Genomic DNA, 14,220 nt, shown 5'->3' on the forward strand with positions numbered 1-14,220 from the left:
CACCTAAGACGTCATGTCACTTGATGAGATATTTTTTAATTCTCTAGCTTTTAAGAAATTTAAATAGATTTTATTCTAAGTCTAAAGCCTTCTGAACATGATGCAATCCTGCATTTTTTCCAAATATGTTGCCTATCTTGTAGGACTACTTAATTTTTATAGCTATTAAGGAAGATAACCTAATGAATTCTAGGTAGCCCTATTTTATTTTAATTATTAATTCTTGAATTTCATATTTTGAAACTTTTATTTGCGTTTGACTTATAAAATGTGTAAATATTATTTTATTTTTATGCCTCTAGAAATCTGCATTTATAAGAATTTCATAGCTATTATGATTAAATGTTTAAGTAATATTATCATAATATTAATTTAATCCTATGCCAGGAATTTAAAAACATTAAACATTTTTAATTATTAAGACTGCAGAATAGTTGTACATACTGATGGGATGCATGTGATGTTTTGATACAGGCATACATAATATAATGATCAAATCTGCGTAATTGGGATATACGTCACCTCAAATTTTATCATTTCCTTGTTTTGGGAATATTCCAATTCCACTCTTTTAGATATTTTAAAATATACAGTAAATTACTGTTAACTATCGTTGCCCTGTTGTGCTACCAAACACTAGATCTTATTCCTCCTCTGTACTTGTATTTTGTACTCATGAACTACCCCCCTTTATCTTACCCCGTAACCTCACTACCCTTCCCAGCCTCTGCTAACCATCATTATGGCCTGTATCTCCAATAGTTCTTTTTCAGAGGTAATTCAACCAACAGCTCTGAGATTGTACCTCAGTATTTAATGCCTTTAACCTTTAATGCCTTAAAGTAAGAATGACATATGTTTATTGAGTGTGTGTATGAACTGCGGGAAGAATTATGATGGTTAAGGCCGTGTTCCAATGGAGGTGAAAAAGTGCTCCTTATCTGAGTCCTCTCATGAATTTGGGTTGTTCTGCCTGTTATCACATCTTCTAAATGGAGGAGTAAAGGTTTCAAGTAAAAAGCTGAAAGTGTAGCCCAAATCACTCCTGATTTGCTAAAGCCCAAATACATACAGCCTCTAAAACTTACAATAAGCTCACCCATGTAATTAAGGGGCTTAGCAATTTAGGATGGAACAATCCTCTTTCATTGGCTCAGAAATCAACGCAGCTTCCTTTTGCCTTTGATACCAAGTCTAAATTAATTAATGTTATTCTCAAAGCTGAGGCTACTTGAGTATCAATCAAATCAAATCAAATCACGTCAATAGCATGTGATTCAATATGCTCAACTTATGTTCACAACATACGGCTTTTATCAATCAGGCCAACTTGTTCTCTGTTCTCCCAAAACATTTCATTTTCATTTCTCTATCTATGTTGAATTAACCACCCTCTCTTCCTTCAGCCTATCAGCTTAATTCTGAAGATTCTTTATAGCCAAATTCCAAACTTTCCCTCCTACTACTTCATACTGCTCTCTTCTGTCTATAAATTCCTGCAGCGCAGAGCCTAGGGAATTACTGGATCATATGCTGTTTACTCCTCTAATTATCCCTGTCCATAAATTCTTCTCACTACATTCTAATTCCCTGAAGAGAACCATATTTCTTTGATCTCTTTTGTAGCACCTAAGGAATCATTCTTAACACGTAGGATTGCATAGGGAGTCTAGGTGCAGAAGGAAGAGAGAAAGTCTAAGACGATACTATTAATATGTCCTCAGATGTCTGAAGACTCTGAGACTGGGGAGGTAGTGACTTGTCCGAGAGCATGCGTTAGTGGCCAAGCCTATCATCAGATGTAAGTCTCCAGGCACCAGAAGGGAGGGCTCTTTCCACTGCAGCGGCTATACTATTCCATAGTGAATGTCTCAGTCACTTCTCAGATGGACCTGCCTTATTCTAAGGACCGTCCATCTTCATACCCCCACCCCTTTTCCTGTGTCCCATTCAGAGGAAGAAATGCCAGCTTCTCTTAAAATATCTCTGTGTTTGATTCTGGTCAGAGATTCGAGAGAAGGAGGGTCACCAGGACGGTGATGGCCAGGGCTCACGAGTCTCCCAAGAATAAGATACCCGTCCGCACTTCCCACTCCTCAAGATACATGTCTAAAGGATGATTGCAGACTAGGCCGAACTGTGGAAAAGACAAGAGTGATGATGCTGCCCTCTAGTGGCAGAGTGTAGAAACAACTCATAAGCAAACACCAAGTTCACATCCTGAAAGACGCATCCCTAATGCAAAGAAGTCAGACCACAAAAACAGAGTTTGAGTTATCTTTAAAAATCTTAGGCTTTAAATTATTAGGACTTTAATCCATTATTATGAGTAATGGTGTTCCTCCCCCACAAAATTCATATGTTGAAGTCCTAACCCCCAGTACCTAACCCCAAGTACCTTAGGATCATTCCAGGTGAAGTTGGCTGAGGCCATGCTGAAGTAGGATAAGCTCCAATTAAATATGACTTATGTCTCCATAAAAAATAGAAATTTGCACACACACACACACACACACGTGGAAAACACCATATGAACATAAAGGCAGAGATTGGAGTGATGTATCTACAAGTCAAGAATGCCGAAGATTGGCAGCAAACCACCAGAAGCTAAGAGGGACGCAGGGAAGAGGTTCCTCTCCAGCACCTTCAAAGGGAGCACAGCCCTGACAATAGGTTGATCTGGAATTTCTAGCCTCCAGAACTGTGAGACAAACTTCTGTTGTTTAATCTGCTCTGTTTGTGATACTTTCTTATGGCAGCCTTAGCAAACTCATACAACCCCATTATTTTAACATTAGTTTTTTTAAATTGCATTTTAGGTTTTGGGGTACATGTGAAGAACATGCAAGATTGTTGCATAGGTACACACGTGGCAGTGTGGTTTGCTGCCTTCCTCCCCTTCACCCATATCTGGCATTTCTCCCCATGCTATCTCTCCCCAACTCCCCACCCTCGCAGTCCCTCCCCTATTCCCCCCAACAGACCCCAGTGTGTAGTGTGTTCTCATTGTTCAACACCCACCTATGAGTGAGAACATGCGGTATTTCATTTTCTGTTCTTGTGTCAGTTTGCTGAGAACGATGATCTCCAGGTTCATCCATGTCCCTACAAAGGACATGAACTCATCGTTTTTGATGGCTGCATAATATTCCATGGTGTGTATGTGCCACATTTTCCCCGTCCAGTCTATCATCGATGGGCATTTGGGTTGTTTCCAGGTCTTTGCTATTGTAAACAGCGCTGCAATGAACATTCGTGTAAGTTTTAAGCTTAATGTCTTTAGACTTCAAAATAAGGCATGGAAAATGGTACCTTGAGGGCAATACGGCAAATGCCTGGGATAAAGATTTTATCTACTCCAAGTTTTATTACCTGCCATAAAACGCATCGTCTTACTGGCAACTTGGCGTAGTTATACATTTGTACTGTTTTATAGGCTCACCAGATTGGCAAGTTTCCTTAACCAGTATTTTTATCATTCCAACCTTCAGTGTTTATATTTGTAAATGATTTCTCGACTAGTGACTTCCGTATTGTTGTCTTTGGTGTCTTCTAATGTTTTATAGGCTTGCTAACCGAGTATCCTTGAATATCACACATTATTATTAAGCTTTTGGGGATTATGGGCCTTCATATCCTGTAAAATGCACGGTGCTTCATGCAGAGTGGCCCCTGTATCAGTTCTCCAGAGAAACAGCACCAATATACAAATGTGGGGTGGGGGGAAAAAGAGGAGGATTTTAAGAAATTGGCACAAGTGATTGTGGAGGCTGACAAGTCCCAAACCTGTAGTACTTTCTTAGAGCAGCCTTAGCAAACGAACGCAACCTTATGACTTTGACATGAGCTTAAAGCTTCATGTTTTACAATTCAAAGTGAGGATGTATTTGAGACAGCAGGCTGGGAAGAGTTGATGTTACAGGGCAAGCCCGAAGGAATTCCTTCTTCTTTGGAAAAGGTTAATCTTTTTTTTATTAAGGTCTTCAACTGGGCTGGGCATGGTGGCTCATGCCTGTAATCCCAGCACTTTGGGAGGGCAAAGCAGACAAATTGCCTGAGCTCAGGAATTCAAGACCAGCCTGGGCAATATAGACAGCCTGTGCCTACAAAAAAAAAATTAGCCAGTGCTTGTAGTCTCAGCTACTCGGGAAGCTAAGGCAAGAGGATTGCTTGAGCCTGGGAGACTGAGGCTGCAATGAGCTATGATTGCGCCACTGCACTCCAGCCTGGGTGACTGAGTGAGAATCTGCCTGGGAAAAAAACGGTCTTCAACTGAAGGTATAATAATATGGTTTAGATGTGTGCCCCCTTCAACTATCATGTTGAAATGTGATCCCCAGTGTTGGAGGTGGGCCTAAAGGGAGGTATTGGATCACGGGCCAGATCCCTCGTGAATGGCTTAGCACCATGCCCTTGGTGATAGTGAGTTCTCCGAGTGCATGCGAGGTCTGGTTGTTTCAGAGGGTACCACCTCTCCTGCTGTCTGTCTTGCTCTTGCTGCCTCCGGGTGACATGCCGGCTCCCTGCGGCCTTCAGTCATGATTGTGAGCTTCCTGAGGCCTCTCTGGAAGCCGAGCAGGTGTTGGCACCGTGTTTCTTACAGCTGCAGAACCACAAGCCAATTAAACTTCTTTTCTTTATCGGTTACCCAGCCTCAGATGTTCCTTTGCAGCAACGCAAAAATGGCCCAATACTAATGAGGCCCACCCACATTATGGGAAGGAATTCACTTGACTCAAAGTCTACTGGCTTAAGGCCAGGCGCAGTGGCTCATGCCTGTAATCCCAGCACTTTGGGAGGCCGAGGTGGGTGGATCACATGAGGCCAGGAATTTGAAGCCAGCCCATCTCTACTAAGAAATACAAAAATTTAGTCCCCGCTGCTCGGATGGCTGAGGCGTGAGAATCACGTGAGCTGGGAGGTGAAGGTATCAGTGAGCCAAGATCGCTCCACTGCACTTCAGCCTGGGCGGCAAAGCAAGACTCTGTCTAAAAAAAATAAATGAAATCAAAATTAAAAAAGGATTCCGACTTAAATGTTAATTTTTATCTAAAAATATCTTCATCTTCATCTCTGATTGAGGAGGACATTCGAGAACCAGGCTCCTTTTGTTTGGTTGTTCTCCCAGTTTTTGAGATGTTCGTGTCGGCATTCAAGACTGTGTAGAAGAGGAACAGAGAGTGGTTGGGACTTCTAATGTGATCTCTAATTTCTAGTGCGACCTGAAAGTCTGGGAGTTGCAGTCATCCTTTCTGCCCATTTTCCGGCAGCCGAAACTCAGCGCTGCAACCACACTTTGCTTCAAGGAAGGTTTGGAACTACTGTGACTTGCTCTCAGCCCGTTAGCCCCTAAAATTAAAGAAGTTCTGTGTGTTTTTTTTATTTTGAAAAAATAAGAAGGAATGGATAGATGCTAGGTTATTTGACAGTCTCTTCCAAAACACTCAGGCAAATGAATAACATCCATACATTGAAAATCTTGAAGAAATGAGATAATATAAAATCATCAGGGAAAAAGTAGGGAAGTTTATGAAGAAGATGAAGCTTCGGCTCAGCATTAGGATTTTAATCCAGTTTATCAGAACTTCTGTTGTCAGGTTACTTGTAAATTAGAGAAAAGTAACAGACGATATTAACAAGCGTTAAAAAAATTAAATAAAAACACATTCACAAAAAAATCTGGATAATTTTTGACCAACTATCTGAATATTACAGCCTAGCCAAGTTGACACTTAAAATTAATCATCACGGCCTCCAGGGAATCCTGCCACCTTGAATTCACTCTTTCTTTAGCATGAGTCCAGACTGGCCTTGTGACAATTCATTTTTACAATTTTTTGGGGGGGTTTAAAACTTTTTATGGATACATAATGGCTGTGCGTCTTTATGGAGTACATATGATGTTTTGACACAAGCATATGATGTGCAAGGATCAAATCTAGGTAGCTGAAATAGGCATCGTCTCAAACATTTATCATTTGTGTTGGAAACATTTTAAACGTTCTTCTAGCTATTTTTAAATACCCAATAAATTATTGCTAATGAGAGTTGCCCTGTTGTGCTCCTGAGCATTAGGTCTGATTCATTCTATCAACCATATTTTTGCACTCATTAACCAGCTCCTCTTTGTCTTTCTTTCCCCACTACCCTTCCTACCCTCTGGTAACCACCCTTCTACTCTCTATGTCCATGAGATCAATTTTTTCAGCTTGCACATGAGTGAGAACATGTGACACTTGTCTTTCTGCGCCTAATTTATTTTACTTAACTAATGTCCGCCAGTTTCAACCACGTTGCTGCAAATGACAGGATTTCATTTTTTTATCTTAAGGATACTGAATGGTTTAATTAAAAGTCACTGTTATTTTCTTTTAATTGATTTATCGACTTCAATTGTGATATAGATCACTAGTTTTCTATTAGTTTTTTTTTTAATATTATGGTCATATGGCTTTATAAAGCAATGCTATTAAGCTAACATTCTACCACATAAAGGGGAATTGGTTTATTGTGGCTTTCGATGTTTCCGGAAACATTAATTTTGGTATAATGATTCTTTCATTTCTTTTTTTTAAAATAACTTTTCCATAGGTTATTGGGGATACAGGTGGTATTTGCTTACATGAGTGGATTTTTTTAGTGGTGATTTGTGAGATTTTGGTGTATCCATCACCTGAACAGTGGACACTGCACCCTATTTGTAGTCTTTTATCCCATGCCCACCTCCCGCCCTTCCAAGTCCCCAAAGTGCCTTGTATGATTCTTATACCTTTGTGTCCTCTTAGCTTAGCTCCCACGTATCAGTGAGAACATACAGTATTTGGTTTTCCATTCACTTAATAGTCTCCAGTCCCATCGAAGTTGCTGCAGAGGCTGTGAATTCATTCCTTTTTATGCGGAGTATATAGTCCGTCGTATGTTTCTACCCCACAGTTTCTTTATCCACTTGTTGATTGATGGGCATTTGGGTTGGTTCCAGGGTTTTGCAATTGCAAATTGTGCTGCTATAAACGTGTGTGTGAGTATCTTTTTCGTATATGACTTTTGTTCTTCTGGGTAGATACGCTGCAGTGGGATTGCTGGATCAAATGATGGTTCTACTTTTAGTTCTTTAAGGAATCTCCACACTGTTTTCCACAGTGGCTGGACTAGTTTACTTTCCCACCCGCAATGTGGAAGTGTTCCCTGATCACTGCATCCACAGCCAACATCTACTGTTTTTGCTTTTTGGATTATGGCCATTCTTGCAGGAGTAAGGTGGTAACACATTGTGGTTTTGATTTGCATTTCCCTCATCATTAGTGATGTTGAGCATTTTTTCATATATTTGTTGGTCATTCGTTATATCTTCTTTTAAGAATTGTCTATTCCCACTTTTTGATTGGATTGTTTGTTTTCTTCTTACTGATTTGTTTGAGTTCGTTGTAGATTCTGGATATTAGTCCTTTGTCAGATGTATAGATTGTGAAGATTTTCTCCCACTCTGGGTTGTCTGTTTACTCTGCTGCCTGTTCCTTTTGCCGTGCAAAAGCTCTTTAGTTTAATTAGGTCCCAGCTATTTATCTTTGTTTTTATTGCATTTGCTTTTGTGTTCTTGATTGTGAAATCCTTGCCTAAGCCAATATCTAGAAGGGGTTTTCCAATGTTATTTTCTAGAATTTTCATGGCTTCAGGTCTTAGTTTTAAGTCCTTTATCCATCTTGAGTTGGTTTTTGTATAAGGTGAGAGACGAGGCTCCAGTTTCATTCCCCTACACGGGGCTAGCCAATGATCGTAGCACCATTTATTGAAAAGGGTGATTTTCTGCACGTTATGTTTTTGTTTGTCAAAGATCACTTGGCTGTAAGTATTTGGGTTTTTTCTGGGTTCTCTATTCTGTTCCATTGATCTGTGTGCTTATTTTCATACCAGTACCATGCCGTTTTGGTGACTATGGCCTTATAGTTTGAAATCAGATAGTGTGATGCCTCCAGTTTCGTTCTCCTTGCTTAGTCTCGCTTTGGCTATACGGGCTCTTTTTTGGTTCCATATGAATTTTAGAATTGTTTTTTCTAAATCTGTAAAACATGATGATATTTTGATGGGGATTATGTTGAATTTGTAGATTGCTTTTGGCAGTATAGTCATTTTCACAATATTGATTCTATCCATCACATGGGATGGGTTTCCGGTTGTTTGTGTCATCTCTGATTTCTTTCAGCTGTGTTTTGTAGTTTTCCTCATAGAGGTCTTTTGTCTCCTTAGTTAGATATATTCCTAATTAGTTTTTGCAGCTATTGTATAAGGGTTGAGTTATTGATTTGATTCTCTGCTTGGTCGCTGTTGGTGTGTAGAAGAGCTACTGATTTGTGTACATTAGTCTTATATCTGAAAACTTTGCTGAATCAGTTCATGAGGTCTAGGAGCTCTCTGGAGGAGTCTGTAGGGTTTTCGAGGTAAGCGATCATATTACCAGCAAACAGGGACAGTTTGACTTCCTCTTTACTGATTTGTATGCCCTTTGTTTCGTTCTCTCGTCTGATTCCTCTGGCTGGAACTTCCAGTACTATTCTGAAGAGGAGTGGTGAGAGTGGACATTCTTGTCTTGTTCCAGTTCTCAGAGAGAATGCTTTCAACTTTTTCCCACTTAGTGTTATGTTGGCTTTGGGTTTGTCATAGATGGCTTTTATTATATTGAGGTGTGTCCCCTGTATGCTGACTTTGCTGAGAGTTTCAATCATAAAGCGATGCTGGATTTTGTCAAATGCTTTCCTGCATCTATTGAGATGATCGTGTGATTTTTGTTTTTAATTCTATTTATGTAGTTTATCATGTTTATTGACTTGGCATCTGTTAAACCAATCCTGCATCTCTGGAATGAAACCCAGTTGATCATGGTGGGTTATTTTTTTGATACGCTGTTGGATTTGGTTAGCTAGTTAGTGTTTTGTTAAGGATTTTAGCCTCTATGTTCATCAGGGATGTCAGTCTGCAGTTTTGTTTTCTGGTTATGTTCTTTCCTCGTTTTGGAATTTGGGTGAGACTGGCTTCATAGAATGAATTAGGGAGGGTTCCCTGTTTCTCTATTCTGTGGAATAGTGTCAAAGGGATTGGTATCTGTTCTTCTTTGAATGTCTATGGAATTCTGCTATGAATCTGTCTGGTCCTGGACATTTTTTGTTGGTAATTTTAAAATTACTATTTCAATCTCACTGCTTGTTATTGGTTTTTCAGGGGTTTTGACTAATTCTTCCGATTTAAGCTAGGAGAGTCGTGTTTTTCCAAGAATTTAGCCATCTCTTCTAGGTTTTCTAGTTTATGTGCATAAAGGTGTTCATAGTAGCTTTGAGTGATCTTTTGTATTTTAGTGGTGTCAGTTGTAATAACTCCCATTTGGTTTTTTAATGAGGTTATTTGGATTCTCTCTCTTCTTTTCTTGGTTAATCTTGCTAATGGTCTATCAATTTTATTTATCTTTTCAAAGACCCAGCTTTTTCTTTCATTTATCATGTGTGTGTGTGTGTGTGTGTGTGTGTGTGTGTGTGTGTTTTACTTTCAATTTTATTTAGTTCTGCTCTGGTCTTGGTTATTTCCTTTCTTCTGCTGGGTTTGGGTTTGGTTTGTTCTTGTTTCTCTAGTTCTTTGAGGTGTGATCCTAGATTGTCAGCTTGTGCTCTTTCAGTCTTTTTCATGTAGGCATTTAGGGCTGTGAACTTTCCTCTTAGCACTGTCTTTGCTGCATCCCAGAGGTTTTGATAGGTGGTGTCATTTTTGTTGTTCACTTGGAATAACTTTGGATTTCTATCTTAATTTCGTTTTTGACCCTGTGATCGTCAGGAGCAGGTTATTTAATTTCCATGTATTTGCATGGTTTTGAAGGTTCCTTTTGGAGTTGATTTCCAGTTTTATTGCACTGGGGTCTGAGAGAGTGCCTGATATAATTTCAGTTTTCTGAAATTTATTGAGACTCATTTTGCCGCCAATTATATGGTCTGTCTTGGAAAAAGTTCCATGCACTCTTGAATAGAAGGTGCATTTTGTGGTTGGTGCATGAAATGTTCTGTACATATCTGTGAAGTCCATTTGTTCAAAGTTGTAGTTTAAATCCATTGTTTCTTTGTTGACTTTCTGTCTTGATGACCTGTCTAGCACTGTCAGTGGAGTATTTTATTTTTATTTTTCGAGATGGAGTTTCGCTCTTGTTGCCCAGGCAGGAGTGCAATGGTGTGATCTTGGCTCACTGCAACCTCCAGTTCCTGGGTTCAAGTGATTCTTTTGCCTCAGCCTCCCCAGTAGCTGGGATTATAGGCCTGTTCCACCACACTTGGCTAATTTTGTATTTTTAGTAGAGATGGGGTTTCTCCGTGTTGGTCAGGCTAGTCTCGAACTCCTGACCTCAGGTGATCCTCCAGCCTCAGCCTCCCAAGTGCAGGGATTATAGGCATGAGCCACCATACCCAGCATCAGTGCAGTATTGAAGTCCCCACTATTATTGGGTTGCTGTCCGTCTCATTTCTTAGGTCTATTAGTAGTTGTCACATAAATTTGGGAGCTCCAGTGTTAGGTGCATATATGTTTAGGATTGTGATATTTTCCTGTTGGACAAGACCTTTTATCATTATATAATATCCCTGTTTGTCTCTTTCAACTGCCGTTGCTTTAAAGTTTGTTTTGTCTGATATAAGAATAGCTACCCTGCTCACTTTTGGTATCCATTTGTGTGAAGTGCTCTTTTCCACCCCTTGACTTTAAGTTTATGTGAGTCCTTGTGTGTTAGGTGAGTTTTGTGAAGGCAGCAGAAGTTTGGCGAGTCCTTTCCGTTCTGCAGTTCTGTAGCCTTTAAGTGGAGCACTTAGGCCATTTACATGCAGTGTTAGTATTGAGATACGGGGCACCATTGCAGTCATCATGCTATTTGTTGCCTGTGTACCTTGGTTTTTTGTTTTTGCTTTTTAAATTGTATTTCTGTTTTATAGGTCCTGCGTGATTTATGATTTAAGGAGATTCTGTTTTGATGTGTTTCCGGAATTTTTGTCAAGGTTTAGAGCTCCTTTTAGCAGTTCTTGTAGTGCCGGGTTGGTAGCGGCAAATTCTTTCAGCGTTTGTCTGAAAAAGGCTGTGTTTTTCCTTTGTATATGATGCTTAGTTTCACTGGATACAAAATTCTTGGCTGATAATTGTTTTGTTTGAGGTGGGTGAAGATAGGGCCCCGATCCCTTCTAGCTTGCAGGGTTTCTACTGAGAAATCTGCTATTAATCTGGTAAGTTTTCCTTTATAGTTTACCTGGTGCTTTTGTCTTACAGCTCTTAAGATTCTTTCCTTTGTCTTAACTTTAGATAACCGGATTGACAACGTGCCTAGGTGATGATCTTTTTGCAATGAATTTCCCACGTGTTCTTTGTACTTCTTGTATTTGGATGTCTAGGTCTTTAGCAAGGCTGGGGAAGTTTTCCTCGATTATTCTCCCAAATCTGCTTTCCAAACTTAGATTTCTCTTCTTCCTCGGGAACACTGATTATTCTCAGGTTTGGCTGTTTAACATAATCCCAGACTGCTTGGAATCTTTGTTCATATTTTCTTATTCTTTTTTCTTTGTCTTTGTTAGACTGGGTTAATTTGAAGACGTACATTTTTTTCTTCTACTTGTTCAATTCTATTGCTGAGACTTTTCAGAGCATTTTGCATTTCTATAAGTGTGTTCAATGTTTCCTGAAGTTTTTCTTTATGCTACCTATTTCCTTGAATATTTCTCCCTTTAATTCTTGTATCCTTTTTCTTTTTTTATTTCTTTGCATTGGGCTTCTCCTTTCTCTGGTGCTTCCATGATTAGCTTAATAACTAACCTCCTGAATTCTTTTTCAGGCAAATCAGGGATTTCTTCTTGGTCTGGACCCGACTGATGGTGAGCTAGTGTGATTTTGGGGGGGTGTTAAAGAGCCTTGTTTTGTTATATTACCAAAGTCTGTTTTCTGGTTTGTTCTCCTTTGGTTAGGCTCTGTCAGAGGGGTCTAGGGCTGAAGGTTGTTGTTGAGCTTCTTTTGTTCCATGAGGTGTTAACCTTGATGTAGCACTCTCCCCCATTTCCTATGGATGTGGCTTCCTGCGAGCAGAGCTGCAGTGATTGTTCTCTCTCTTCTGGGTCTAGTCGCCCAGGAAAGCTACCCAGATCCAGGCTGGTACTGGGGGCTGTCTGCACAGAGTCCTGTGATGTGAGCCAGCTATGAGTCTCTCAGCCATGGATACCAGCACCTGTTCTGGTGGAAGTGGCAGGGGAATGAAATGGACTCTGTGAGGGTTCTTGGTTTTGATGGTTTAATGCTCTATTTTTGTGCTGGTTGGCCTCCTGCTGGGAGGTGGTGCTTTCCAGAGAGCATCAGCTGTGGTAGTATGGAGAGGAACTGGTGGTGGGTGGGGCCTTAGAACTCCCCACAATATATGCCCTTTGTCTTCAGTTACCAGGCTGTGTAGGAAAGGCTCATCAGGTTGGAGGAGGGTTAGGCATGTCTTCGCTCAGATTCTCCTTGGGTGGGTCTTGCTATAGCTGCTGTGGGGAATGGGGGTGAGGTTCTCAGGTCACTGGGGTTATGTACCTAGGAGGTTTATGACTATCTCTGCTGAGTCATGCAGGTTGTCAGGGAATGGGGGAAATCCGGCAGTCGCAGGCCTCACCCTGCTCCCACACAACCTGAAGGGCACCCCCAGCAATCCCAAATCTGTTTCCAGGCAGTGGACGAACAAGGCTTGAGAAATTTTCTTAGCAATTGGATCATGCTCCTTTCTTAGGGGAGTGCATGGGGAGCCTGACGGTCTCTGCTGCCACAGCTGCAGCTGCTAATCGAGTTCATTCTTTTTATGGCCCCATAATATTCCACTGTGTTTATCTATCACATTTTCTTTATTCATCTGTTGATGGACACTTAGGTTGATTCTATATCTTGGTTATCATGAATAGTGCTGCAATAATAATGGGTGATTTCTCTGACCAATAGAATATGGTGGAAGTGACACTGAAAAAGGTCTGGTTGTAGACCGTCAGGGTCTTATTTTCCACAATTGCTGTCTTAGAGCTCAATTGCTATATGAAGAAGCAAGGCTAGTCTGTTGAGGAGACTTCAGGAAGAAAGAAGCCCTATAGGAAAAAAGACTATGAGGTAGAGACAGGTTCAGCCAAGTTAGCCTTCATCAATTAGCTAAGACAGGTTCATCAATTAGCTAAGAGGTTCATCAACTAGCTAAGACTCAGACACGTGAGAAAACCTGTCTTGGATTCTCCAGCCTCAGCTGAGCTTCAGGATGACTCAGCTAAAAAACATGGGGAGCAAAGCCGTCTCTGCAGTCCTGTCCAGATTGCATGATCAGGAGCAAATGAATGGTGGTTGTATCTTAAATCCCTAAGTTTTGAGGTGATCTGCTGTGCAGCAATAAATAACTTACACTGAGGATTTCATTAAATAATTATACTTCACCAAATGGGAAGAATTGGGATCCTGAATATTATCTTGTCAACATATAAAGGATAGTGCTATTTCATAAAGGTTATTAAGAATTGCAACCCATGTTGCCTCGGATCAGCTTATGACATCCTCCTCCTATTTTTAGAAGGACAAGTGTTTATATGGGGCTATTTCTCAGCTGATTCTCTTGCTTAGTTACTACAAATTTGGGGTTTGCCTTTCACTTGAATTGGGCTTTCTAGCAGGAAAAGAAGAAAATCAAACTATTTCCTACCCTGTGCCTCTCAACCTAACCATAGCTGACTATTTCTCTGCTCTTTCAATCTTTACTATGCACCTATGCCAACCAGCTCAGGTGCTGGAGATGAAAAATGGAAGAAATAAAACGTGAGAAAGGGAAAAAGATAAAGGAAACAAATCAGCAGAGGTAAACGGAGGGACGGAGGTTCTCTAGAACACAATGAAGAATTAAATTTAAAACTAAAAAAGACTTTGGGGAAGTCTTTTGAGTTCCTTTTCGTTCACCTTCTGGAGCGCAGAGAGCTTCATTCAGGGCAACATGAATGAGTCCAGCATCTCCCATGGGCGCACATTTTAGTTTCATGAACAGTGAACTTCCGCCAGTGTCGTAAGAGTTGCTTGCCCAAAATAATGCCTCCACGAAGCAATCAGTCCCAAAGACCCTACCTGGAACACCTGGCTCTGGGGAGAATAGGCAGTTCCTGAAGAACAAAGAGCTACAGAAAAAAGTGAGAAGATGCAAGGAAAGGTCTGTGACTTGGTGAC

The sequence above is a fragment of the Callithrix jacchus genome, chromosome 15 (genome assembly GCF_049354715.1).
Source record: "Callithrix jacchus isolate 240 chromosome 15, calJac240_pri, whole genome shotgun sequence".
Classification (NCBI taxonomy): Eukaryota; Metazoa; Chordata; class Mammalia; order Primates; family Cebidae; genus Callithrix; species Callithrix jacchus.